Below are 14,127 nucleotides of genomic sequence, written 5' to 3'. Positions count from 1 at the left end.
TTCTCATTTGAAAGTCAGAAATGTGAGAATAAAGTCAGAATCCTGCCAACCTTTTTTTTCTCTTCACTGGCCCTAATCCTCTTCTGTAGAATTTGTCTTTTCTGTTCAAATGCGTGTTCTGAATCAAACAACCCTCCCAGGAGAAACTGTCCCGAAGATAAATGATGGTCCAGATTACGCGTATTTTATGTGCTGCAGAATACTTGGGCAACTGTAAAAGAACATCTGAGCGTGACACGCTTCCAAATCGATGACGTATAAGTTATTTCCCCGAAGCAGACGTAAAGACATGAGCGCTAGCTAATACATCTTGTGCTGAGCAAACAAAAACAAGCGAAAAGCTTTTAAATCATCACTCCTTTGAATGACTTATGCCTGAATTTGTACGAGGCTGTAAAGAGCGCGAAGAGAAGAGAATGTTGTTTCCAGGGTCTTACTAGTCTGTTCTTTGAGCGTGTTTTACGTCACTGCCACCCACTGCTTTTCCTCTACATATGGTTGCCTTGTAGGAATGTGTTTCCTTAGCCTGTTTTTGATGACATGGGTCACCATATTGACACGGCACATGCTGGGAAGAGCTGGACCGGCAATCCTGTGCTGGATTGGTTTTAAGTGCTGTTAAGTGATCATTTTGGATTTCTGCTCAATTTCATGGTTACATTTTTGATTTACGAAACATAAATTCACAGACTTCATGTAAGGTGAATCAATGTCAGAAAAAAAAGTGGTGTTGTCATATGGTGTGAAACAGCTACAATATTTCTTGTTTCCCCGTTTCAGATAATCACATCCAGATCTTCTCATTTAAACATGGTGAGCAGAAATGCAGATTTACCTGCATACAAACACTTTTCGAAATCTACAACTAGTGTCCCTCCAAGGGGTGACTGCACTGTGATTGGCCAGCATTTCAGACACTCCTTGTGCAATCATTGTGGGGTCTCAGGTGAAGGTTATACTTGTACTAGAGAATGCAATTTCTGGAGAAATTGCGAAGGCTAAGCGACTGAATGAAAAATTGAGGAATGAGTTGGAATAATATCGAATGATGTTGAATGATATACAATGACCTGGAATGAGCTGAACATGTTGAATTTGAAATGGTTTGAATGAGAAAAAAAAGAAGAAGTAGAAATTCGAAGAGAAAAACAAATAATAGTAATAATTTTTGGCTTTTATTTTGAAATTTTGAAGAAGAAAAAAATGTTGAAGAGATAAGTTGAAGATTTTAAAGTTGGAATGGTTTAAATCAGTCAAAAAATATTTAAGTAATAATTGTCTTTAATTTTTTTTATATATATATTTTATGTGGTAGAGATAAGATGGACAGTTTAAAATCGGAACTGTTTGAATTGGTCAAAAAAATATAGAAATTAGAGGAGAAGAATAAAAAAAACATCGTCCTTGGCTTTTATTTTCAAAGTTGCCAACAATTTGCGGTAGGGATAAGCTAAACAGTTTAAAGTTTGAATGGTTTGAATTGGTAAAAAAAAAAAAAGAGTAGCAATTAGCAGAGAAATCAAATTGTAATTTTGGGCTTTAACTTTGAATTTACAAAAAATGTGGTAAGGATAAACTGAACAGTTTAAAGTTGGAATTGGTTTAACAAATGTACAAATTAGAGGAGAAAAACAAAAATCATAATTTTTGGCTTTTATTTTGACAAACAGTAAAACAAAAATTAGAAATGAGACAAGAAAAACTAACAAAAAAACTTTGGTTCTTATTTTGAAATATTAGTGGCGGGTGGGAGGAATGCGATAGGGATTAGGTGAAAAAGTTTAAAGCTGGAATGATTTGAATTGTTTAAATAAATGTAGAAATTAAAGAAAAGCACAAAAAATAATGGGAAAAATGTGCTTTTGATAAGCTCAACAGTCTAAAGTTGGCATAGTTTGAATCATTCAAAAAAAATCTAGGCATTTAAGGGGGGAAACAAAAAAATCATATTTGGCTTTTCTTTTGAAATCTTGAAAAAAAGGGGTATGAAAAAGCTGAACAATTTAAAGTTAAAACTGTTTAAGTGGGTCAAATAATGTAAAAATTATTGGGATTTTTATTTGATGATTATTAATTAATCAGCCTCCACACAATTATTAGTAAGTGCTTACCCCGCTTCAAGCAAAACCTGATAAGTGAGTTGAACAGTGGAAAAACAGTAAAGTAACACTTCTTCGGCGCTAATCGTGACCAGCTGGAATGGAAGTGAAGTGAATCTGCAGCTAAAACAGAACGTGCTGGCTCTTGGATTCCCACTCAGATGCCACTTGGATGCGACTGAACGCAAAGTTGAGATATTTATGTCCATTGGAGTTGTGTCTATACACTTTGGTGTCCATCCAGACTTTGCAGCATGTTTGAGACATCAACGTTAATGTGTGTAGCATTTGGCATCAAACGTCAATTTGGCTCTTGGAAATAAGTTGTAAATGATTTATCTATTTACATGCACAACTGTTACAAAAGAACACTTTTTTTTTTTAAATAATCATGCTGCTCAGTTCTGACCTTTGATGCCGTGTGTTCTGCCGTGGGCCAACTGCATACAGCGTGTTTGTTATCTGATGTGAACCCGAGAGAACACCTGTTTTTCTTATTGATGGTCTAAGTAGTTTATATTAAATTCCCAGGCAATAAACTTGGTTGAAGAACGTCATCTGATCCGCGAGTGTTAAACACACTGCAATGCTTGTTGATCATGATAGATTTTACACAAAATGGAGACAACAAACAAAATATCTACTACATGAAACACCTGCTTTTTGTTGTTAACCTCATGATTGGTAATTAATCTGAATAGACCACACAGGTCAAACGTGGGAAGAAAAAGAACTGATATGAAAAAACTGAATATAACCTCTACAGTTGGCCAAAACTGGAATGGGACTGAATCACAGTAATAGTGGTGATGATGCTGCATCAGCACAGACTGCATCCATCTGGAATTACTTTCCCGACTCTGCGGGTCAGAGGTGTAATAGATGATGCTGAACCGTGGTACATCCCATAATAAGAGCAGACAGACAGCACGCGGACATTTATGTTCACTGTCCTGCGATTGGCGGGCATCCAGTTCACTAGACACTCCACTTCAGGCCCAAAATCAGTTGAGATACCCTCTAGATCTGTGGTTCTCAACCGCGGTCCTCGAGTACCCCTATCCAGCCTGTTTTCCATGTCACTTTTAGCCAACACAGGTGTTTCAAACAATCAGCTAATAAACATGCTATGCATGAAGCCTGATAACAATTCTCAGCTGTGTTGGCTGAGGGAGACATGGAAAACAGGCTGGATAGGGGTACTCGAGGACCGGGGCTGAGAACCACTGCTCTAGATGATAGAAAAAGGATGCTTAAAAAAAATCAACTTGTGTGAAAAAAAGAAAGTCACGTACAACAACAAAACAAAAGATGAAACCATCTGACCAAGCCAAGTGAACCACATCAATGATTAAAAGAGCTCAAATATGAGTATATAGGTACAGTATCAGTAAATTCAATAGGGCACCGCCAGGAACGTTTACTTCAGGGTTCATAAAAGAATCTACTTGAGTGTCTGACCACTGCACTCTGATGCCCTTCGTTTAGCCAGCCTGCATTTTTTTTTTGACATGTGACTTAGCGACACGCAATTATATTTTGGCCAATCAAAAGCCTGAAAATGTGACATCAGCTGACTTCATCGTTACTCGTCCGAAATAAATCAATATAAACCCAGTAGGGGTCTGAAGTCTTCAGACTCAGGTCAATTAGAGTTTCAAGCAAACATGGTGAAGTAGCATTTAGCTGTTATGCTACACACAAAACGAAATCAGCTAGCAACAGAAGTGAAGTCAGCTCAAAGTGTCTTTGATTTGACATTTTTCTTTAAAATAATCATTGTTTATTGGGGGGAAATGTAAAAGTGCTAGTGGCATTGGTACTTTAACTCTTTTGTTTGTAAATGCTTTTAAACGTACTTCCAACTATGTGAAGCGCATTGAGTTACAGGCATACTTTTGATAAACATTTTAACAATCTAAAAATGTCAAGACAAGTTAACTATTATAAAATGAAAGTAAACTGAACTAAAACAAAGACTCTTTCAAGATGTTCACCAAATAAATACATAAATAAACAAACAAATAAATAAATAATTGTAAAAACTCTGAATGTCTGTGCACGATAATTAGAAGTGTACACGTTTTGGGCTGTTTAACTTTGGAGGGCCCATAGTATTTCCATTACTCATGAAAAGCTAATCTAAGCCACCTGAAACCACTTTTGTCCATCTTTTGAGGGTCCACACAATAAGAATTATGCCACAGTAGGGAGCGGAAAGCACAAGGCATTTAATGGACTGTTATGAGCTTCATAACTGGTAGAAAAAGCTGAAATAAATCTTATAGTAATGGAAGCCCAAATTGTAGCATGTCAAAGTTTTGTTGGTTTTTCAGTTGATCCCAGACTGTAAAGTATCTGCCGCTATCATTCCTCCTGTCTAACATCTCCCTAGCTCAGCTGCTCAGAGGTAACAAAAACAGACAGTAAGACAAGAAAATGCCTGGTGCTAATTGTAACCATGTGCCGCTGTGTTTCCGTAGCGATTTTCATACGCAGAATGAATCGAGGACGGGAAATGCGCTTGGGCTTAAGGATGATGCGATACGTGTGCGCTCACCGTCCCGCGAGACTGAACAGAAGGCAGCAGCTGGTTGCATTTGTTTTGGCCCAGAGTCCAGCAAGACTCAGACAAATTTCCTGGTCGATAACAACCAAATTCTATCACAAGCAGCAAAGGTTTAAGGAAGAGAAAAGAGATCATAATTACTTTTGTCAATTTTTTTTTTTTTTACAGGATTGGCAGTTAGCAACAATTTTGCTTATAGCATCTTGAAAACAGCTGTCTTCTACAGATGCAAAACTACTTTCAATGTACTATTTTTCCACATTTTTGGTTTTCAATATCACATTTATCTGTCTGTCCATTATTCGAACTTCATTTGTTTGCTTCCCAGACATGTCTACAGCTGAAATCTACATTCTCGGGGAAATGTGGGTAAGCAATACGACGAAATGGAGACGTCAGTGAGAAAGAAGCATGTCATATTACAACCCAGTAGTGACAAACTGGAATCAAAAGAAGCACATGGCTATGACATATTGAGGAAATAGATATTAATGAGTCTTAGTAAACGTAACTTAATGGAATTTTTACCAGAGCAGTAACGTCTTTGTCTTCAAAATTGGTGAAGCAGCATGTGGCCCATTGCCTTAAGTTTTTTTGTATGCTCTATTCCAATTATAAAATGGGTTCCATCTTAAGAAAACAATGGTGGTTGTTTTAAAGAACTCTGTTAATACAGAGTTGAGTGAGGGGAGTCAGCATGATTTGCAATACCAAGTTGAGCAATTAGTTTAGCACAACTGGCTATCTAGCTCACCTAAAGGAACACTTCCTGAAGAGAGCCTGATTGGATGAAAAGGCTACACTCTGTTCATTTTGTTCTTAAGTAAACCTTTCACTCTAACTGGAAGAAAAAAAAAAGTTTAAAAAAAAACCCTGTAATTTTCCGGCCAGAAAAATACTGCGAAATAACAGAAAATTACTTTCTCGTAATTTTTTTATTTTAACAAGATTGTATGTAATATATCAGTAAAAAAAAAATTGTGATTAGTATTTCAAAATATGGCCAATAACTGTTGAAAAACTAGATATTGGGTTTAAAATTGCAACAGTTTACTATTCATGTATCTTATAGCATTTTTCCACCTTTACAAGTCTCAAACTAATTTGCATTTTGACTAGTCATTCCCCCTCTGATGACACAGCATTAGGAGTTAAGTATTTTGCTCAAGGATACTTCAACATGTTCACCAAGGGGTTCAAACCTACAACCTCAGGGATACTAGACGACCACTCTACGACTGATCCACACTGCCACTGTTGTTTATAATTTTAGATCTCATGAAATGTATACTTGGTAGTGCTGATGCCTCAGAGGCTTTTGCTTTGCGTATTATTTACCCTTTCAAGCTTTGCGCTTTACATATATCTCATTAGATGTCCTTTCAAAATAAATGTTAATACAATGAATGCTACTGTCTTGGACATTACAGAAATTGTAGATATTTTTGGTTTAAAAAAAATTGTCAATTCACAAAGAATTATGGTAAAATTATGAATTTTTAGTGTTAATTTCTCAGTACATATTAATGTTTTTTTTCCTGTTTTTTTTTTTATTTTAAAGTTGAATTTTTACATTTTATTGAATTAAATAACAGACAAATGTTTGTGAAATTACAATACATTTGTGAATGATTTTTAACAATCAGTATATGTATTTCTAATGCCCTTTTTTTGGGTAGAAGAACATTAATATTGTGTGTTTTTACATTTACAGTGATTTAACATTATTTAACATTTGACATGTAAAATCAGAGTTTTTTTTGTAAATTTGATATTTTTAAAATACAGGGAAAAAAGTAAAAACATTTAATAAAATTATGTTATATTACAGTTGTTTTTTTTACAGTGTATCTCTTCAATTTGAAAAAACAAAAAAGATTTTATTTTTCAATAAAGACGGATTTGGTGAATGCGCATAGGATGGTGGGGTTCAGTACATCTAACAAGGTTGAAAACCACTACTCTACAATTACCCCTCACTATTTGTGCAGGATTAGGACCGGACCAGTAAACACATTTTGCATTATTGACGCCCACTGTAATGCATTAGGAAAAGTAATAACAATGAAACCGGATAAAAATTCTACACAAGGAAAATGTGGCAAAAAAAAAGTAGACAAACCTGCCCTCCCCCCAAAACTAAATTATTTTAACATATTGGAAAAATATTTAGAGAAATAACGTATACGTTGAAACCTTGGATTATTTATTAACAATATCAGCACAGAACACCTCTGGAGCGAAAAAGATTGTGTTTCCTATGTTTTTTTCATGGATCCGATCAATGACATCATTGATTGACATTACAGCTGATCACCGATTTTGCATAAAAATGCAAATTATCTGCTAATCCAATCCAACCGATCAGATCTGTGTCAAGTAAAGTGGACCTATAATAAAAAATCTGATGATGAAAAATGATTGGAGCCTGTTGCCAACAAAAATTAAGAAATAGACAAAACAAAAAGAGATAGAAAATATAAACAATGCAATCAATGGGATGCACGGTCTTATTTAGGCCACCGTGTCAACGTTTTATTGATACAAGTCGAACATTTACTATGGGGAAAGATTTGGCAGGATGGGATTACAAAACATTCCTGGAGTGATTATGTAATGTTTGGAATGGTGCTCAATATTCGACTTTATAAGCCTGGTTCCATTGGATGTTGATGACGTGCTGTTCCACTCACCGTACTTTACATTTGAGAAAGACAAAGTACACGGCAAAAAAGAAAAGACTTAAGTCGTTGTCAGGAATCCTTTGTGCCAAAAAGATATTCTTTACTTATAGTAGTAGGCCTAACAGTTAAAAACATATATATCTTGCACAAAATGCATAAATATCCTCTAGCAATAATTTCAATGAAAAGCTAAACTATATTTCCTTGCTTGCGTGCAATCAAACCTTCAGGACCAAACACGGCCTCTTCCTTATTTGCTCCATAAATCTTCGTATGTTTGCATTGAACCAGAAGAACCTTGCTAGTAAATTCTTACATGCGATGCCACCTGCTGCAGCGGGTTCCTGACCCACTAAAAAGGGGGGGGGGGGCGCAAAACATGTGAGCTCACCTTGTTTCGAGGGAAAAACAAGCGTGAGGAAAACCAGTGGGTGAGGAATAAGCGAGCCAACCAAATAAGCAACTTCACCAATGCATATTTTTGCCATCAAACATGATGTTTCCAGGCAAAGTTTACCCCAATTTCTTCAAGGCCATCTATGTAAAACTGTTAGCAAGTCACTTCAGGCCTACTAATTGATTATTATTGAACAAAATATGAGTCCTTGGCCAGTCATATCTGACGCACTTTGGAGAAGCTGGGAAACACAAAATCCACTGGCGGGAATGACGAAGACATGGGGCCAAAATTCAACTTACAGCAATCCACGGGGAATTGTGCTTCATCGTAACTTTAAATCCATCACTTTCAGACAACACAGAGCCCAATAAGGCTTGAATGGTTCTGATAAGACGGGTCCAAGAAAAATAGGCCCACTGATGTCATAGCAAACAGAGCCTGTATGAAGGGAATGAGTGATGATTGCTCTTTCATTGGCATTGAACCTAAAGTGGAAAAAAAAAAAGTTAAAACATATTGTATAGGGCCTTTTTTTTTTTTTTAATACAGCATATAAAATCATAATTTTTCAGGAGAGCCCACAAACAATATGTTTGTTCAACCATTAAAATTGCATCATCAAAGAGAGCAAGCCATTTGCAACACTTTGGATTGGTCAATATTTCGTATGACAGCCACCCATGTGGACTGACCAAAAGATTTTGGGGGTCGGGGGGTAATGTGAAATTTACCAAATTGTGACACATATATAAATATATATATATGTTTGATGTGTCTGTTTGTTCTTATATTTTTGACAGTTATAAATGTATGAATTTAAAGCATTGTGACCGGATGTATCAAATATGACACAAATCAAAAGTTGATTTCTCCCCAAAAATGTGGGTTTGTTCAAAAGGACCTATAAATACTTACAAAGAAACATCATTTTCTCTCATATATTTTATAGTTCAGGCTTTATAGGGTTAAATGGCAATGTGTAAATATGCAGCCGTTTTGTTTTTTAAACATTTTCATTCAAAAAAAGGTGTGTTCACGGTTCCTTCGAGTGTGGGAAAATCCTAAGAGATTACAACAAGTGGGGAAGGTGTGTGCGTGTATTTGTGGATAGGGAGGGTGTATGGAGGGGATCCTCAGAAATATGTCGCTTAGATTGTGTATCTATTTTTGACATGCTACATTCCTTCGCACCCCCCTCGCATATTCTCACCCATCTATAAGACATTTACAGCCATCTTTGATGCTCGGGTCTTGTACGATGGTACTGAGGCGGGCTTGTGGTCAAACACAGACATTGCTCAGAGTTCAGCTGTCGGCTGCGAGTGAGACAGACAAACATGGAAAAAAAAAATAGCGGGAAGCTAAAGTTAGAGCAGAGATGTTTTATGGCAAACCTTCCTGACGGCAGGTACGAAAAACTATCACCTGGGACCCAGCAGCAGGCTGCCAAAACCAAAGTTAACCATTACAGAGTTTTATAAAAAGCTTCTATGGTAGTTTTTATATGTGCGTATGCTCCAAACTTTATTTACATTTTATGACAGACAACCTTTATGATTCTTTTAAGATGCTGTGTCCACATTGATTTTTGTTCTTGTTCTTCCCACAAATCTTGCGAAGCACTCAAAATGCAAAAATCTGGACAAGCAATCACTCCACAGCCAAAACGAGTGGAACGTTTTCACCATTACGCCTTGAAGTGTGGACATTATCACAAGGTGAAAGAAAAGCTTCAGTCCTTGTTGCCTAAGTGGGCGTAAGAAGATTTGATCCTTGGCACTTAGAAGGAGCTTTCGAGTGGCGCAGGAATCACGGAGGAAGGCTCCGACTCGCGGAAAATGTGTCCAGAGTGCAGCGGGGACATCTGGAGAACCGTACCATTCACCGTTGGAGAACATGCAAATTGTTATGTGGGATTATTTTATGCCCGCTTATCTTTTTTGAGCCTATTAGGGCCCAATCAAGGAGCTACCTGCCAGAAAACCAAGTACAATACCACAAGTGATACCATTGTTACACTCGTGATTACTTCATTTCAACACATTTATAGGAGGAGCCTTTAACTTGGTTAGTAAAATAAATGGCTGTTACAACCAAAACAATAGATTGAAAATCAATTGTTTATATTTTTCATCAAGTTATTCTTTGGCTAAATAAATCTGACCACGCCAAATTGTCGCAGTAGCACTTGGTTGTAATTTTTGAAAATTCAGCCCTTAACTCTTTTACCGCCCAAAACGCTTAACCACTTATACTAAAATGACAATGAATGCCGCCAAAAACGTTAATTGACGTTTAACGACAGGGTTTTTTCTCAATGGGCAAAGCGTTTGTCACATTAAATCAAATTTGCGGAGCGTCACTAAACAAAAAATATTAGTGTCAAAGTCACTGTTGTGAAGAAAATGTATCTTTTTACAAAAAGCTTGTTTTCTCCTTTTTTTCCATTTTGGCTTGATGTCACTCAAATTACCTATTTTCAAATGGTGATTGATAAAGAACAGAATTAGGTAGAAAGATAGTTTTTTTTCTAATGAAAGAATGGAATCCAATTTTTCATATGATATCCACCATTTTTATGTAGTCATAGCCTTTTGCCTTGAAAGATGAGTGAAAATGCTGGCACTGTCGGGGTTGTTTTTTCGATAAGATTCGGCAGTAAAAGATTAAAGGCGAAGTCAACCCCCAAAATTTTTTGTCCGACAATAATAGGTTTTATGCAGCAGCACTAGCCTAAATATGGTATTCTGGTTGATATCATGTTAGTGGAATATGATTTAAGCAACAAAATTTTTATCCATCTCAGGGGGCGGCCATTTTGCCACTGGTTGTCGACTGAAGATGACATCAATGTTGCTCAGGTCTCAGGTAACAACCAATCAGAGCTCACCTGTTTTCTGAAGCCGAGCTGTGATTGGTTGTTACCTAATCTCAGCAAACATATGGGGCGGCCATTTTGTCACTTGCTGTCGACTGAATATGAAATCAACGTTGCTCAGGGCTCAGGCAACAACCAATCACAGCTCACCTGTTTTCTGAAGCTGTGCTTCAGTGGCAAATGGTTGCTGAAAAATACATCTGTATGAAATGATATTTCTGCACCTGAAAAGTTAATCACTTTCAACAAAATTATGGAGGGAATGAGAGCAGAGGAGGAGAAAAAATGGAGACTCTGGCAACAACTAATCACAGCTCACCTGTTTTCTACAGCTTAGCTGTGATTGGTTGTTACCTGAGACCTGAGCAACATTACATCATCTTCAGTCGACAGCCAGTGACAAAATGGCCGCCCCCTGAGATGGATAAAAATGGCTGGATTTTGCTTCATTTCTGAAAAGATACAGTTTTGGTATGAAACATCAATTTTAGCTAAATTTAATAACGCTCCATAAAACTTAATACCTTCAAATTGTATACTCACATTGAGTCCTCTGTCTGAGGCACCTGCCAAATTTCATGCAACCTTGATGGGCATGGCATGCAAGGTCCAATTTACGATACGGGTCAGCTGTCGACAAATCATCATCCAGACTATCTCGACAACAAGAGGGGCAAACATGCAGTCTGGGGTGAATTCTTGACCTGAGCAAATCAATGTTATGACTTTCGGGTTATACAGGGTGATGGTTGAGCTGTAAGCACTGTACTGTTTACCAACTGTCATTGTAGACATCCTGGGAAAACTATCAGTGATATTTTATAATCACTGCCGTGTATGCAGTCAAAACAGAGTAGGAATTTAATATGGAATCGAACCGAAATCCAGTGAGCGTGCTCTTTGATCCGATTTATTGAATTCATCAACTGCTTATTTCACTTTGGACAAGGGTGGAACAAAGAAGTTCTACGAAGTTGAAACTTTGCAGTCAACAAAGCCTCAACAGAGCCAACAAAGGATTTTCTATAAGTAACGTAACATGATCCAGACTCATTATTCAGCAGCTTTATGTGGAAGACGGCTTGATATTAAGAGACCAGGCTTCACACCAATGTAAACCACTCATGACATGTCACCAATTATTTTTGCCTCATAGCCAACAAAAATCAACTCGTGAATCACAAACTGCCTCTCCCAAATGAACCATATTCCATTTCTTTTTCGTGGAAATTATTGCAGACAAACGCTGCTGAGAGAAATATTCATTTAATTGCTACTACAAATTAAGGATGAAATGGTGCATTAATCTTAGCTTGGCGCACAGGAAGCAGGTGAAGACAATCTACGACGGCGTATTAGGGCCACGTATAAGTATATTTTTTTAGAGAGCAAGGGAAAAATTCTGAGAAAAATAACTTGCAAATTTGCCACTTTATATAGTGGCAAATTTGCGACCTTACTGTATAAAGTAGCAGATTTGCGAGAAAAAAAACTCTTTTTGGTCGGGTTTTAGAATAAGGAGATAGTAATGGCTTTAACCATATCAGGTACAATCAGTGGTACTTTAACTTTAAGCATTCACACTTTGAAGCGTTGGGTACTGCCAGCGACAAAGATGCCTCGCTTTGCGAAGGTCCACATCCTGAGGATCAATCATTGAAGTTAATTTGTTAAAATAAATATTTACTTGTACATTTATGTTTCCAGAGTTATTATTTACAAATTAATACATTTAAAAAAATAAAAAATAATGTTTGTACAAGTAGCTAAGTTGATGTGTCGAATATGCTGCTCTTCGTCATTCACTTGCATTTACCTAAAGTATGCTAGCTTCCGATTGGTTAGTGTTTAGTCAGCTGATAGGGGAACAGGTAGTGTTGTCGCTCTAGCTGCCGTGTATGATGAGTAAAGTTTAAATTAAGAATAAATCCATCACCATCCAGCCTTTTCATTTTATAAACAGTGTCCCATTAACCACCAACTATTTGTCATAAGTTTATGAGTTTTTTTCTCGCAAATCAGCCATTTTATAAAGTTGCAAATTTATGAGTTTTTTTCTCTGAATATTGCCCCCGCCCTCTAAAAAATATATATTTATACGTGGCCCTAATACGCTGTCGTAACAATCCATTGCTTTAGTGTCTTTTTTTAAAGCACATAAATAAAAAAAATAATATTGAGTCACATGCAGAAGAAGCCTTGTGGCCTTCCCATGTGCGGCTGTTGATGCCAGCAAAGTTGCAATAGCTGTGGGTGGAAGGCCCGGGTTTAGCCAAATGTGTGCGCTTTGATTGCTGCTGGAAGAGCAGACTGATGAGATTCAGTTACTTGAATTGAATTGTCAAACGTGAGTCACTTTTTTAGTATTAGTGAGATTTACATCACTTTTTAAGATGTTCTACTTCTTTCTTGCATGGTCCTCATTTGGTCCACACTGGCATCAAAACTGGTCTTTAAGAGGCCTGCTTAAAGGGGAGAGCGAATGCACGGAACGATTAATTGTTGTTAAATAAACGTTCCAAATGAATCAAAGGCTTTTCAAAACAAACATTACCTCAGAGCAGCATACACCCTGAACTCCACCCTAATTATTCTGCTGATAGGCCTTGCAACAAAGTCATTGGGTTCACTTGCTGCGTGGGCCAGCAATTGGAAAGGGAGGGAGCATCATCTGGGGGCCTTGAAGAGGCGGCATGTGAAAAAGATGAGTGTGCGCGCGCGCGTGTGTGTGTGTATACTCAAGAGTGGGAGAAAAGATGAGTGTATCTTGAATTTCCATTCATTTGTTTTGTCCCCAGCCAGTGTCTAAAATACACAATAATCGAATTATGTGGGTTATAATAGAGGTTACATTATGGTCAGTGGATGAAAATATTGAGAACATGTGTGAGTAATACTCCAAATACTTTGCAGATGTAATAATGCAGCGTGACCACAATAGTGAGCGACTCCTCTATAAAAAGCTGACTTTGTTGCTAAATAAAGTAAAGTTATCAACTGAAGTGTTAATTTAACAGTATGCTCATTGTGTCTGGTGCAGGTTACAGTGGCGGCGAATTGATGCAGTGATTCTAGTATTTTGGTGACCCAGAGACACACTATTTGAAGCTTGTGACCTTTGAACCCAGTTATGTTGCAGCATCTTGGATTCAAAATCAATAGGGGTACTCGTAAAACTTCATTGCCTGAAAGTTTAAAAACAGAAGCGGGAGAGATGTTTATAAACATGTTTTGATTTGACAATCATGTCACTCAAAAACATAAGTCCAACAGCGGCAAATGGAAGCTGAAAAAATACCTGTATGAAATATTTCTGCACCTGAAAAGTTCATCACTTTCAACAAAATTATGGAGGGAAAAGAGAGCAGAGGAGGAGAAAAAAATGGAGACGGAGAGGAGGGAAAGAAGGGGGGAAGAGCAGGAAATTTCTTCCTGCGTCACGTTGCTTTAATGCGTTCAGCAGCTGCCAATGAAAATGATGACCGACAGAAGTGTTA

This window comes from Vanacampus margaritifer, chromosome 20, assembly GCF_051991255.1.
Source record: "Vanacampus margaritifer isolate UIUO_Vmar chromosome 20, RoL_Vmar_1.0, whole genome shotgun sequence".
Lineage (NCBI taxonomy): Eukaryota > Metazoa > Chordata > Actinopteri > Syngnathiformes > Syngnathidae > Vanacampus > Vanacampus margaritifer.
Note: the sequence above shows the minus strand (reverse complement) of the source record.